The sequence below is a fragment of the Furipterus horrens genome, unplaced genomic scaffold (genome assembly GCF_987537825.1).
Source record: "Furipterus horrens unplaced genomic scaffold, mFurHor1.1.pri manual_scaffold_4, whole genome shotgun sequence".
NCBI lineage: Eukaryota > Metazoa > Chordata > Mammalia > Chiroptera > Furipteridae > Furipterus > Furipterus horrens.
The window spans coordinates 192,565,134-192,581,152 of record NW_028327174.1 but is presented as its reverse complement, the minus strand read 5'-3'; the positions used below and the strand labels follow the sequence as shown (position 1 = coordinate 192,581,152).

Below are 16,019 nucleotides of genomic sequence, written 5' to 3'. Positions count from 1 at the left end.
CTTTGGCCTGTGGCCCCTAGGGGTAGGTGGGGCTCCAATTCTCAATGACCCACGCCTCCCTTCTGCCTCTGTCATATCCCTTCCAAAGCTCTGCCTCTTGGCAAACACTTTCCCCTTCCTCCTCTCGTGTGATGGAAATTTGAATTATGTCATATCCCAAGGTAGGTTTGTTTGTTTGTTTGGTTGTTTTTTACATATGACAGAATATAACTTGATGTGAATATTGGCCTGGCTAAGTTCTAGATATCTCATGGAGGCTTTAGGAATTTAGAAATCCTTTTCCTTTCTAAACAGAATCGGAAGACTGCTGTTTTATTTTTTAAACATCTAAATTGACACTCTAAATAGGGGAGGAGAACGTCATTACTTTCACGAGCAAGTGTCCTTCCTCAGGATCTCTGCAACACGCGGCTCCCATAGCTAGGAAACGACAATGCACCATGAATCAAAAACAATGGAAAAGCCATTGCTTTGTATTCTCCAAAACATATTTTACATGAAGACAGAAGTAAAGGAAGAGGAACATGGCATAGTGTGGCATAAAGAGCAGGTGACCCTTAACCTCTCCGAACCTCAGTTTTCCTGTCTATAAAATGGGGATTTAAGCTTCCTAATTTAGTTGTGAGGATTAAATGATACTATTGGTCTCCCTCACTATGAGGGCAGGGATGTATCTACTTTTATCCACCATTATATCTCTAGTGCCTATCATAGTATCTGATGCACAATCAAGTCTCATAAATATTTGTTCAACAAATGAGTGAATTATGTTTAAAATACATAGCACAGAACTTAGGCATAGTGGGTGCTCATGAGGTCTCCCTCCCTTCCTCCCCTCCCTCTGCCCTTCTTTCCTTCCTGTCTCTCTCTGTCTCTCTCCCTTCTTTCTTTGTTTCCCCTTCATCCTGCTCTTGACACACAATTCTATCGGCTGCAGAAAACCCTGCGAGGATGGAGCTACAGACCCCGGGGAACACATTCAGGCTGACCTGCGTTGGCCAGGAGGCCGTTGCTGGGCAGAACTGGGGCTGCCGGTGCCTGCCTCCCACGCAGCCAGCTGCACTGTGGGTAAAAATAGGCAGCACGAGAGCAGAGGGTTAGATCTACCACCTCAGGAGCGGTTCTCAGCATAAACAAAGCAGCATATGGTGAGCCCTGAGTTGATGGGAATGGGCAGGGAGGGAGGGGTGTGTACAGAGGAAAACAGGGAGCAAAAGGAAGGGGGCAGGGCAGGAAACTCGATTCACTCTATTCAGGCTGCCCAAGCTGCCTGTCCATGCTCCTTTATGTGACTTTAGACTCTTAGTGCTCAGAAGGCGTTAAATGAACTTTAAGCCTGGCTTGCTCACTTTATAGCTGCGGACTCAGAGGCTCAGTGAGGAGCTTTACTTGCTGACGTCACAGAGTGAAGTCAAACTGCAATAGTTCATCCATTGCTGAAGGGCCGAGCAGGATCATGGGGGCAGTAAGTCGGAGAGCAGGTGGCTAGGGCTGTCCTGGGCATCAAGAATCCTTCCTTTCTGCTCTGAGAAAGCACAGGGATAGGTGAGTGTGTTAGAGGACACGCTTGAAATACGCAGACTGTGGCATGTCTCTGGACATGCCTAAAATGCAAATACCTCAAAGTCTGAGAAGACTGGAAAAAAGAAACGAAAAGAAAAAGAAAAAGAAAAAAAGAAAAAAGCCTGATCCAACTGACTGTGACTTCAAAAAGCCCAAGATGAGATCAGAGGTCTTGTGTCTGAAATTCTGTGGTTAAATCCTCCTGCTTTTGGCGTGTATGCCCCATGTTAGAGATGGGTAGGGTGCGCAGGAAATTTAAAATTGAACCCAGGAGCCCAGGTACTTCAGTTCTCTCTCTCTAACTCACTTTTTAGTAACATGGAAGCCATATAGATTCATGGACTCTGTCACCAGTCACGGGACATGAGTTCTATAAAGACAGAAATTTCTATCTTCTGTTTTATATAGTATAATCCTAAGGCCTAGAATGGCAATCTAGCCATATAGTAGATGCTCAATAAATAGATGTTTGTGGCATAACTGAATGAATGTGTCTTGGAATTGGGTAAAGTTGAATTCTAACCTCAGTTCCAAGGCTTCCCAGCTGCATCACTTCTCCTTTCTGAAATCTCATTCTTTCATCAGGAAATGGGATCATCATATCTTACTTGTAGAGGTGTTGAGAAAATTAAATGAGGTGGATTACGGAAGAGATTTAGTAGAATGATTGGTACATGGTTACGTAATTCTGGTATTATCACCATCCTCCCTGTTGAGTGGACTTTTCACAGGACTGGGAGAGGGCTCCCCACATACGTAGGGGAACTCTTCAGGAGTCCACTTTGGTCAGCATCATGTTCACTTTGTACTCTTTTTATAGGCATCTCTCCATCGATGTTTTCTTTCTTATTTAATAAGGACTCTTGGTAATAACCTGGACCTCCTTTAACTTAGACTTCCTGATTGTTCCCTCATTGACATGTACTGGTCACAGGAGGATCCGGAGTCTGATATTTTTGGAGGGCTCAGCTCTATCTAGACTGTTTCCCAGGGCCCATAGATGGGTGGTGTGTGTCCCAAGAGGCAAAGAGTCACCAGGAAAAAAACAGTGCCTGGATAGAGCGAATGAGGACAAACACCTGGAAATGGAGCCAAGGCTGCTCTAGGAAGACCATTCTTCCTGCCTCCTGCAACAACGTGCCTGCTTCTGGTGCTTTTTGTGGAGACGGGTTGGACTGTCGACCAACAAAGCAGTCTGCAACATTAACATCAGTAGAAAACTTTTTGTAGTTGATGTTATTGTGATCTTGATTTACACATGAATTGACCAAAATGTCCTCTTTTGAGATGAACAGGTGGTGTTCATTCCGATATCAACAAAATCTCTTAAAATGCAGCAAGCTAAAATAATTTCCGCCTTCATTATGTCATTGAGAATCCAGTATACCCTTTGGGTGCGTTCTAGGACTGGTTACACCGCTTCTGACCCACTCAGACAACAAATAATTTTCTAGTCGGTGGCAGAGTCATGCATTGACTCAATCCATAACTATATAAAATAATTCAAATTTTGATCACTGTCTTGAAGTAAAAGTACAGGGTGCTATGAAAGAAAACTACATGGGAGAACACTTAGCTGTGGATCTTTGGAGCACATCCTTGAGGAAGTGACATTTTAGCTGAGGGATGAAGAACGAGCCAAGAAAAGAATGGGGTGGAGTGTGGGCTGGGCTGGTGGGTGGGTGAGTGTGAGTGTTCCAGGCTCGAGGTGAGAACGAGCTGGCTGCACCTAAGCATCCGAGACTGCCTTTTGGGGATAAGTCCCCAGCCATCACATTTATTAGCACTGCCGCAATCTCATGTTTCCCTGCTGGGAGGCTTAGGTTCTGATGCACACGAAGCCCTGGAGAGGCCCTGCCCTCCTTGGGCAATACCCTCCTGTACAGTGCAGTTATCCTGCATGAGCATGGACTGGTTTTTCTCTTTTAGTGATTCTCTGTGATTCAGGAGCTTTTGACAGAACAGGTGTGCCTTGTGACCTTCAGGAGGTAGCTCTCAGGACCATGTTGGGGTCAAGGAGAGAAGCCACCTCCCCTTCACGGACCTCAGCTGCTCAATAAAACAGTTGCTTCTTGGAGTTGAGAGTTGTTACCTGTCAGAGCCTCCGTAGGGTTCAGCATGGTGTTTGGGCCATCGAGAGAGGATGAATTATTGTATGAATGAGAAAGGAGTGCCTGGACCTTGAGAGGAAGAAGAATCGGTCCACAGGGGTCAGAACTGCCCTTTCAGTAGATGCCAGATGTGCCATAACCCTCTGGAAGCATCTCAGGTTTGAATAGAAGCTGAAATGCAAGCCAGTAAAAAGACCGGTGGGAATCCAGGAGAGTCAGGAAGCAGGTGGGTCCAAGTCGATTTGCAACAACCATAAAATGGCCCAGGGGGGTAGACTCCGTCTATACAGCTGGGGGCTTACACCCTTGCCTTCTGAGATCTGCACACATGTCCCAGGCTTCCTGTTTATATTTTGGCTGGACCTTCATACAGATTGAATGCTGCCCTTCTGGCTTGGGGTTTCCCTGGAAGGCAAGATGGATTGGTGTTCTCAACATCAACATTCGGCTTTGAATTTAGCCCCTGGTCAGTTCTCGCCAAAGGAGTCTGAGTTCCCTCTGTCCGCTTATTGTTGAACCGTGTCGTGGACAGAGAAATTGGGTGCTGTGAAAAGAGCTTTAAGTGGGGCTGAGGGTTAGGGGAGATGTGTTCAACTCAGCTTTGCTAACTTTCCTTAGGTCTTGGCCCAGTCCTGCTCAATGCTTGGAGCTCAGGCTTTCTATCTGTAAAGTGGATGAGATCAGCGGTTTTTAAGTTCGTTTATTCTCTCTCCCTCTCTCTCTCTCCCTTCCTTCCTCTCTCTCTCTCTCTCTCTCTTTCTCTCTCTCTCTGTCTCTCTCTCAATGTGGGGAATAAAGGACTTTTTTCTGAATCAATACCCATTGGATAAATAAATGAGTAAAATAAAGTTTTATTAGGCATCATAATACATACAGAAAAAAAATGAAAATTCCCTTATGTGGAGAGTGATGGGGGCCTTGGAGTTTCTCTCTGAAACAGCCCCTGAGCTACTTGCAAAGAGCCCCAGAAGTCTAAAGAGTGCAGTTTGAAAACAACTAGATGAGACAAACTTCAAGATCTTTTTTGGCTTTAAAATTTATAATTGCTCACTGCTGTGCTTCATTTGAAAATAGCTTGACCATCTCTAAGGTCAACAAGACAAGGAAAGCACAATCAGTCAACAAATGATCAGAACGACAGAGCATCAGACGTGGACGAAGACTTTTTGTCCATCCAGTTTCGTCTGGTGCCTTCCCCGATTGATTGGCCGAGGCCGTCTCTGGAGCCCTCCAAGAATTCTGCAGTTACAGCGCAATGGAAAGACTCCATTAGTGATCTCTGCAGGGAGTGCATACGTGGGGAGGGGTGGCATTTATGCCATCTGCTGTCACTCACATGTCCACTGATACCTTATACATATTGGGAAACTAAGGCACAGAAAAGACAAGAGTATGATTGCTGTTCACAGCAAGTAAGCGGCAGATCTGAGACTCAAGTCTGTCTGGCTCTGGTTGCCTAACTTCCTGACTCAGAAACCCCAAAGGGCCCTGCCGTTTGAAACTGTGACGATAATGACTTGAGTGCTGGCTTCCGGCCCCAGTCTTCAGGATGTGTTTGGCTGGGCCTACAGGGGTGACAGTCCTCCTTTTCCCCTACCCTCTTCCTAGGAACCACCAAGAACTTCTTGGTTGCTCTCATGAGCCTTACTCCTTGGTGCCACACTTCCCTGTGGCTCCTTCTGGTTCTCTCCACATTGTCTGTCTTGTCTCATCTGTTACCATGTACTCTCCATTGTCCTTCATGAAGAATATGGGCTCCCAGTTCAAATGGAACCAGTTCTAGTGCCAGCCATTCATTAACTGAGCAACCTTGGGCAAATCAATTAACTTCTCTGAGCCTCAGTTTTCTCATCTGTCAAATGGGGACAGTAATAAAATAGTAGTATCTATTCCAAGGATGGTGGTAAAGATTTTTTGAGGTAATGTATTTAATGTACTTAGCACAGGGTTGTCACATAATAGTTGATTAAAAATGCTAGTTACTGTATTAGTAATGGTAACTAATAATAACTATTTCTATTATGTATCTTCATCATCATCTTGGATACCAAGGTTCTTGCCTATTTATATATTCTTGTGATGGTCATAAATAATAATAACAAAACAGTAATTTTTCCCATTTATTAAGTGTTTATTTTTTCTAGTGCTTTACATCTCTCTATCTTCCTGTACTCTATCCATCACGTTCTCAACACCCCTGTGGAGTGGTGCCATCGTTCTTATTTAACTAGAGAAAAAACAGAGACTTGGAGAAGAGAGGCAACCTGCTTTTTGCATGTAGTTAACTACCGGTTGTGTTGGGACCTGCACCCAAGTATGTCTAGTTCTAAAGCCTGTGTATGAGCCACATGGCTACATGGCCCCTGGAGTTCCTCCCAGCCCTTGTTCCCGGGTGAGTTCAAACTCTTGTCCCAGCCTTTCCCATTTTGCCATGTGCCTGTCTCCAAAGTTTCCACTTTTTACCAGAAACCGCTAACACAAAGGCCGAGGACATGTAGCGGGAAAGAAGGCCAGAGAGGTTAAGCAAGTTTCCCAGCATCTCCCAGCCACCTAGTGGGGAATTATGGACGTCAGCTCGCTTTTCCTCTCTCCCCTGGTGGCAGCCACTAAGCCAACTGCCTTTCTTTGCTGATAGCTGAGAAACAGGAATTTGGGGGACCTCATATTGGGCCCTCCAACATGTCACACACACCGTCTGCACAACCCAGGGGTCCAAAGAGTGGAGCAGGGCTGTGCCCTTAACAGCATTGTTTCCCTGTGTGTGGAAAGCACAAAGTCAGGGAAACGGCTGCGTGTTTTCAAAGGGCGAGATCATTCGTGTGACCAACAATAACATTTACAGTTATTTAAGCTTAGATAAGGGTAATTAAATCTCACGCTTCATGAGCTAAGCTGATTGCCTGCAGGGGTCAAGGAGGCCCCCCCTCCCCAGCTCAGCATCCACAGGGCGATGATCCAGGAGCATTGTGGGTCCTCGCAGAGAGCACAGGTCTTCTCTAAGGCTGAGGCTCCAGGGCAGGCGGGTGCCATCTTAGCCTCTCGGGAGACTCTCAGGGTTTCCCATTCAATGCTTTACTGCATCGGATAGCATTCAGTCTCTGGAGTCAGAGGGCCCTGGATTTGAATTCTGGCCCTAGTAGGTGCAGGATGACTTTGCTGGTCACTTGACTTCTATTAGAATGTCTTTGCTTATAAAATTGAGAGAACACTGTACCACCGATCATGTAATGATATAAAGAACCACTAATATTTTGGAGTGTTTTCTGGAGGCCAGACACTGTTGAAATGCCTTTCCTCATTTATTTCTCACAAGAACCATGCAGTTCATCCTTTTTCTTTTCATCATCCTGCTGCTTTCATCTTCCTCTGGCAGGTGAGGAGGAAGATGCAGGCTCAGCAGGGGAGCCACTCACCAGGATCACGTTCTATGTGTGTATGTATGTATGTGTGCATCTGTATCTGTCTGTCTGAGTATAACTGACATATAACATTGCATAAGTTTAAGGTGTACAATGCGTTGTTGACCGTGTGCATCCGTATAACTAACCCCTCTTGTGCCTCACATAATTATCCTTCCCTTTTTTTTTGTGGTGAGAACATTTAACATCTGTTCTCTCAGCACCTTTGATGTAAATAATACAGTGCTGTTGTCTCTCATCCCTTTGCTGGGCATCAGATCTCCGGGATTTAGTCCTCTTCGGACTGCAGGTTTGCTTCCCGTGACCAGCACCTCCCCAGTTCCCCCATTCTGGAAGACAGAGGGTAGCAGGAAACAGATGACTCCCTCAAATGGAGTAACCAAAGAGGGTGAAAGCAGGGCCTGTTAATAAAGGGGTGGGCGGGGAAGGTAGCAGTGAATCACCCCATGGGCTATGGGGCAAGGGCGGGAGTGGGTGCCAGAACTTGGAGAGAGTAGCTGTGCCCTAGGAGAGGGCTTCCCTAAAGGGACTGTGGTCTTGGCTGGGTGGGGAGTGAACTGGGCTGGAGCGGGGAGAGCGATTACCCTGTCCTCCCTCTCCCACAAGGTGTTGTCTGAAATCAACCCCAACGAGACCCCAGAAATCAGCTCCCAGGGCCCAGAGCCAGCTAGAGAAAGGTAGAAAACGATCTGAAGGAGCCAACAAAAGACATCCAGTCCTGGTGGTGGAGCCAGGAGGTGAGCTGGGGAAGTCCCCATGCAGGCTGCTTTCGCCAGAGTGCGTACAGTCAGGGTGACGTAAACGATAGCTGTTAATGTTTGTCGGTATCTTTCCCGACGCCAAGAGGAGAAGCGGATATGTTACTGTCTCATCTTAAGTCGGGCTTGGAGCCTTTCCCCACCTCGAGTTCAGAACAGAGACTTCTTCTTCCTTCCACCTGGGGCAGGTCACTCTGGTTACAGTGTGAAGATTGGACGAGCACAGGTTGGAGGGAAAGTGGGGAGAGCATTTGGGAAGCCAGATCGCAGCCTGGAAGGTCGAGGGCCTGAGCCAGGGCAGAGCGGCGAGGCTGCGGAGGACGCGGCAGAACTGAGCGCTGTTTCGGGAGGTGAGGACCGGAGGCAGGAAGGGAAGGACTCAGGAGTGAATGAAGGCAGAGAAGTGGAACTGAGGCGTACAGAGAAGCGGGCCTCCTTTGAAAGCAGCCTTGCTCTCGGTGACCCAGTGGCTGGTGACCGGAGAGATGGGAGCTGTCAGGGAGCAGCTAATTGTTTCAGGAGGATGGCAGAGTTAAGGGATCAATTTATAAAGACGAGTTTTCCAGTTCCGGCAGATAAAGGCAATTCAGTCCAATTTATGTCTGGTGAAAATGGACACTTAAGAAGAAAATATTTGCAGATCGGTACAAATTAAATCTTGCCCCTTTCCCCCACCCCTCCAATGCCAGCGCCAAGCCAAGGAGGAGGAGGAGGAATTTTCTTTCTTTTTTTCTTTCTTTCTTTCTTTTTTTTTTTTTAAATCTCAGGGCTGCGCCCTTGCTGCTTCTGGGTGAAAAGCAAATGCAGTTTCCTGTATTCTCTTTCTTAATCTGCAATATTATTTAATTTTTGATATTACTACTACATTGTATATGCTGAAACAAAAAACAGACAAACAAAGAAAACAGTGACTTGGGTTCAAATGAACCTGATTTCAGATGGCAGCTTGTCTGCTTACTCGCTGTGTGTCCTTGGGCAAGTCATTCCACCTCTTTGAAACGCCACTGCCTCATTTGTAAAAAGCAGCACCTTCCTTCCTTGGAGGGCTGTTGATCATATGAGCACCTGTAGGTACGTGGGTTAAGACAGTGTCTGGCACACACATGGTATGATGTACAGACAGTGAGGATGATAGGAGGATAACTATTAATTGATAAGCCTGAGATAGGGTTCATTAAAGAAAGCTTCCTAAAGCATGTATTTGCTGTTTGCATCCTCTGAACACTGTAACTTAAGGTTGGCCTCAGAGAAGTTTCTCAGGAAACAGAGAATGAGTTAGTCCGGGAAGATGAAAGCTGTCGGAGATGAGTAGGATCTGGGAGAAGTGGAAGAGGGGAAAATATTACATTCTAGGATAAGAGGCCATGATGGAAGTGGGCATGAGGCTAGTACTGATTTGTTTGGGAGATAGGAGGACCACTGGATCGAGAACTTCTGGGCTAGAAAAGTCATTGAGATAATTTACTCCAGAGTTCAGAGGGTCAGATCCACACACAGGATAGGAGACAGATGGGAGACATGAGGGAATGGTGAGGCCTGGGGTCACTGGTAGAGTAGAGTGTATGCTAGACCTACAAGTTTCAACACTCAAATGTTACAAAACCCTGAGCAGACAAACAAAGCACATGGGCCCTAAATCACATGTCTGATGCCCCTGATTTAACCCAAACCTTCTCATCTAACAGAAGACAGGAATGACACTTGAAGGAACAGTCACTTCCTAAGGTTAGTGGCTGAGAGGAGACTCAAAGGACTGTTGAATAAGGATGAACTATTCTAGAGTGGGGAACTCCACCTGCCCAGGGAAGGCCTTGGGTAGATTTTGTGGAAGGAAACACTTTTCAGAGGGGACTGGGAGTTAAGCTTGACTAGTGGGATGGGAGTTAACATGCCCGAACTCCAAGCAGTCACTGGGGATCCTAATCTGTGCCTCAGAGGCGCTGTTCTCACTTCATCCTCACAGGAATCCTGAGGAAAAGGCGCTGACAGCCCCACTGTATAGATGAAGAAGGTGAAGCTCAAAAGGGTGACGTGAATTCCGTGGGACCACGCAGCCAGACTGGTGTAGGAGCTGAGATGTAATCCACGTCTGCTGGGCTCCCATACTCACCTCCTTTCTTCTGTCCCACTCTCGGTCAAAGGGCCTCCTGCTTCATGCAGTGACCATTGTGTGTGTGTGTGTGTGTGTGCGCGCACATGTGGGTGCTCCGGAGCCTCGTGTTCTTTGGGCCGCATCCTCTCAGAGCTATAAAAAGACTGGCGCCCAAAGTGTTCTCTTGCATCTGTTCCCTGGTGGTTCTCTGCCTTTGTACCTTCCGGTAGGGCATGAGTTGTGGGCCACCCACGGACACTTTTAATGAAATGGAACAAGGACTAAAACCAGTGAGTCAGGTGCTGTTGGAAACCTTGCGTCGCCATCTAAAATAGGTCCCAGGGCCGTGGAGCCCGTGGGAAAGTGGACCAGCCCCAGGGGGCATCTGAACTATGCGGTCCCTGCACCCCACGTTCTCTGTGCCCTTGGCTGTTTTTAATTCTCTGGATTATAGTGACCTCTAAGCCACCATGATGCTGGTGGGCTTGGAATGTTTCAGAATCCCAGAAAGGCTTTTCTATCGCCAGCCTCATGGCGTAAGACTCAGCCCTGCAGGAACTGCCACTGAATCCTCCGACTGTAGCTTGTCTGTCCAGCCTTGTCAGCTGCCAACACCCACCCTCCACACCCACCCACATACACCCACACACAAACACACGTGAATGTCATGCACACACATGAAAAAACACACACCTGTATATGCATGCCTCAACACATGTGTGCACACACGCACACACACAAATGCATATGCCCACATGCACATGCACATTACCCATACACACATAAGCACACGTACATCCCCTCATACACATATATGCACACACATGTGCAGACAAGTACACACCCCCAGATCACCTTAGGCTCTAGCAAGAACAGATTTCTTTTTCTGCTTTTTCCCTCCCATGCTACAAGACACCCCCTTTGCTACACTATTCCTTCTTCCCAGAGCCATCAGCATAGTGTACGTGTCTCAGCTGTTTCTGTGGAGCACTACTGCCTTTGGGGAACAGACCTTCCCTCCTCCCCACCACGTAAATCTGAGGAAGCCGTAGATTATGTGTCCCTGCCAAGGAGACTAGAAAAACCTAAAAGAGTGCTCCACGTCCATTCCTCCCTCCCCACGTGTGCACGGAGATGGGCGTGGGGGCGGAGCCCTGATGTAGACATTAGAGAAAACCTCTTCCTGCTGTGCAGTCAGTCCTGTTAGCGCGCAGCTGCGCAGAGCTCTCGCCCCACCTGTGGAACACACCTGTTTAAGACCAAAGCCGGCAAGAGCCAAGCTGGGATGAGAGAAAAAGAGAGACCTAAGGACATATTTTCCTTGGATCCAGCCATTCTGAAAGTCAGCTCTGTCCCTCAGACTCCCCAGGTATACAGTGATCCCTCACTTACCGCAGGTATTATGTTCTAGACGCCCCCGTGTTAGGTGAAAATCCGCGAAGTAGGAACCTTACATTTATTTTAGTATTTACTGTACAGTACTGCAAAATCCCGCGATATAGCGAAAAATCCGCGATAAATAATTAAATATAATATTTTTTAAAACCCCCTGATACAGTGAGGCTGCAATAAGTGAACTGTGATAGAGAGAAACTACTGTATAAACTAATTTATTCCCATGGTTTTTAGCTTAAGGTATTTTAAGATTTTTTTTTGTGTGTGTTATTTGTGACCTAGAGTCCTGATGTTATAAATAATGCAGTGCTAATTGTGTGACCTCTACTATATCTTTAAATCCTCCCAACAGTCCTCTGAGATAAATACTATGCCCATTTTGGTGATTAGGAAATCGAGACACAGACAGGTAATGCCAGTTGCCCACAGTCCTACCTGCCCGTATCCTCAGAATAGGACCCATCATTTAAAGGCTTTTAGCTGAGGGTGACACACGTTTCACTGGCTAAGGGGAGTCCCATCACCCTGCCAGACTTCAAGAAGGTGAGGAAGAGCAGGTCTACCATGTGCGTGGATGTAGAAGGACTGGATTGAATATTTATAAGCAGACTTACCACTGCCCCAGGCCACTGCAATGGCTTTTGCTCCATGAAGGAAGGACTTTGTCTTTTTCATCCCCCAAACCCTGGCACCTGGCACAGAGAGGAACTTCTAGGAGCATGTGTTTGATGGATCATAGAACTTATGTAGTGCCAACTGTTTGTATCAATAGCAATCACCTCTGACACGTGGGTTATCATTATCTTTCTGCCCCAGTACGTGGCCCCATGCCTGGCACTGAGTAGCTGCTCACTAAATATTTACCAAAGGAGTGAATATGGGATTAGTGATATGTGATATCTGCCTACAATGGTGGCTATTGTTTCTCTTCACCTGGGAGGGTATCAGCTAAACTACTAGTGTCAAGGCCAGAGCGGCAAATCCAGAAATAAACATGCGCCAAGGCCAGATTCCATAGCGAAGATGGCCAGCCTGGAGCAAGAGGAAAAACTTGGACAAGCCTAGTAGGAACCGAAGCAAATACCGGGAGACTCCAAGACTGCATTGGACTGAGGTTAGAAATCAAAGTCTCCTGCCTCAAGTTCAGAGATGTAGAGAACAAGGAAGGCATGATCAAGGGAACTAAAAACATAGGGGAAAACCCAAGATATATATATATATATATATATTTTTATGGGGGAGATTATTTATTTTTTTCTTGCTCCATGGTATGTCCTTTTTCTTTGTGATGAAACTGGTCTTCCAGCTCTTGAGCTCTGTCAGCATCTGACTTTCTCCCAGACTGTAAACCCCAGAGTTTGCAAGCGAAACCGCTATCTTACCACCAGTCCCACACCAGCAGCACGCAGCACAGGGCATTACGTACAGTCATAATTGAGTAAATGACAGTTGATTTGTATTGAATACACACATGTGGATTCACAGAGAACAGGCACACTATTCCCAGCCACGTACGAAGATACAGAGGAGCAGATACATCAGAGGCTTCCCCGCAACAGGATTATGATACGGAAAAACTGCTGGGTCCCCATTATCCTCAGGGAATAGGTGACTCTTCAGAGTAGTGACAGTTAGATAAATAAGGGCTAAACTATTCAACTGCAGAAAATTAAAAAGGAAGATCACTGGCTGGGATATCCATCTAAACTGATCACACAGGTCCCTGATTTTTAAGCAGACCACCGACTACTGTTTTGGGAGGAGATCTGCATTGCCACTAAGATCACCCTGTACAGCATGGTGCCATCACACATGGTGTCGTCAATGACGACGAGACCCTGCACGAAATGGCACAAGACCTCTGTGCTTTGTGAGTTACTTGGGTTGATGTTTTCCATCCTTGGCTTTGTTTTCACTGTCTTCTCTTAAAGTCAGGTCGCCAGCTGTCATTTTCCATCTCTCCCATGTTTGGGGTCTTTGTCTACTATGAATCCCTGGGGCTTCATAGCTTCATCATTCATTTGAACAAACACACAGTGAGTGCTCCTATTTTGAGGCACTGTGCAGTCTGCAATTTGGAAGCTGTGAGGTCTCCTCTCAGGCAGTGACACATCAGGGTCAAGAGTGTAGGCTGTGCCTGATGTACGAGGCATAGTCCTTGTTCTGTCTGTAGTCACTGGGTGACCTCTATCAGATGAACAGCCCTCTTTAAGATACAATTCCCATGTTTGTAAATTAGGGATAATAACCTCAGAGGTCTGTGGAGGGGAATTAATTGAAGGATGAATGTAACTAGGGGATATTGTTTTGTTTATAGGTAGCTTAGAGTCTGGAACTGGAGATAAGACTCATAGATACAGTATGTGTGGAAAGTCACTTCTTGGCAGCGGGGTGAGGTACCAAGGAAGAGGTGATGAATTGGAGGCTTGAAGAATGTGGATTATGTTTGGGAAGGGAAAAGAAAGATAACCAGGCAGAAAGAACAGGGAGGTGGTACAGATTCTGGAAATAAAAGGGCCTGCATGTGGAGAAACAACCATTCATACTGAAGGACCCGGAGAAGCTTGAGGTGGGGCAAGAAATGCAAGCTGAGTCAAGACCAGGGGTTCACAAACTACTGCCCGCCGAGGGCCGCCTGGACCAGCTGCCTGCTTTTATACAACCTGAGAGCTACCTTTAGTTGACATGTCATTTACGGCTGCTTTCTGGCTCCAAAGGCAGAGCTGAGCAGCTGAGACAGAGCTCTAGGGTGTGCAGAGCTTTAAGAAAAGAGGACCGCACCAAGACATATTATAATTAAAATGCCAAAGGTGAAAGATAAAGAGAGAATCTTAAAAACAGCAAGAGAGAAGCAGAGAGTTACCTACAAAGGGGTGCCTATAAGACTGTCAGCTGATTTTTCAGAAAAAAAACTTTGCAGGCAAGAAGGGGCTGGCAAGAAGTTTTCAAGGTGACAAAAAGCAAGGATCTACAACCAAGGTTACTCTACCCAGCAAAGTTATCATTTAGAATGGAAGGGCAGATAAAGTGCTTCCCAGACAAGGTAAAGCTAAAGGCGCTCATCATCACCAAGCTATTATTATATGAAATGTCAAAGGGACTCACTTAAGAAAAAGAAGATTAAAATTATGAACATTAAAATGACAACAAACTCATACCTATCAACAACTGAATCTAAAAAATAAGAACAGAAGTGGCAGCCGCCATGTCTGGCCATGAGGGTGGCAAGAAGAAGCCCCTGAAGCAACCCAAGAAGCAGGCCAAGGAGATGGACGAGGAAGAAAAGGCATTCAAGTAGAAGCAAAAAGAGGAGCAGAAGAAACTTGAGAAGCTAAAAGCGAAGGCCGTGGGGAAGGGCCCCCTGGCCACAGGTGGAATTAAGAAATCTGGAAAAAAGTCAGCTGTTCCTTGTGCCTCGGGCAATGGTGATCCTGAATTCCATTCCTGGTTTAACATCTGGATTCCCTATCATAACATCTCTTGCCACCTATAGCTAGAATGAACTGTTTTGGAGCCTGTTGTACATTTAAGAATAAACTTTTGTAAAAAATAATAATGATGATAGTCATGCAGTGGCTCATCTCTTTAGTTCTTCGCACTCTGCCATTTCAACCTTAGTTGTGAGGGCAGAGTAAGCCTAGCCCAGAATCCTGTTGACATGTGTTCTTCAGTCTTTTTTCCATCCAGAACTCTGTACCACCTGGAATTAAACCAACTCATTTGAAATAGCTAACTAACTAACTAACTAAATAAATAAGAACAAAATCCAACTAAGCAAACCAAATAGGAACAGAATCATAGGTATGGGGATCATTTGGAGCATTATCAACTGGGAGGGGGAAGGGAGAAAAATGGGGAAATGGCGCAGGGACTAAGAAGCATAATTGGTTGGTACAAAATAGACAGGGGAAGTTAAGAATAATCTAGGAAAGGGTGAAGCCAAAGAACTTATATGCACGACCCATGGACATGAACTACGGGGGTGTGGGATTGCTGGAGGGAAGGGGAATACTAGGCAGAGGGGAGCACAGGGAAAAAGATTGAAACTACTGTAATAACACAATCAGTAAAATATACTTTAAAAATTTACCATTTTGTCCTTTCACAGAAAAAGTTTACTCATCCCTGGTCTAGATTCTAAAGTGATTTGAATGTCGACCTGAAGTATTTGACTTTAACTTGCAGGCGACAGAGTGACAGCTGAGGAAGTGGCGGCAGGATCAGGACTAAAATGCCACCTTTTCCGGTGACCGCAGCCTCTCCCTCCCGCTCCCCCCATTAAGCACTCATGTCCTCTGTGGTGTCTTCCAAATATAGGCTCTGGCAAACTGATCTTTTGAAGAGACGAATGCATTCTTCTCCCTCTTCATGTTGAGAATTAAAAAATATATATGTATTCAAGCGGGCTTTCTACCTTACATACTAAGTGCAGGGAGCTCGGGGCCCCACGCTAATCACACTGGGTGCCGTTCCGTAAGTCATTTTGTGCAATTTCATGTTCCCTTTCCCTGGAAGAAGGAGAATTACTTTGATAGATTAAAGCCGTTTCCTTATTGGAATGGGCATTTCGTCTCTTTCTCCAAGCTCTCATCCACAGTCTCTTGAGACCCCCCAGGTAGGGAGGCCCTACGTTCCTCAAGTCGCAATTTCCTCTCTCCACGGACCCTACAGGGCCTCATTT

At 46.1% G+C, this 16,019-nt stretch overlaps 1 pseudogene; it reads left to right on the top strand.

The window, feature by feature from the left end:
* Positions 1-14,543: 14,543 nt before the first annotated feature.
* Positions 14,544-14,925, top strand: LOC150013617 (translation machinery-associated protein 7 pseudogene; annotated as a pseudogene).
* The last annotated feature ends 1,094 nt before the right edge of the window (positions 14,926-16,019 follow it).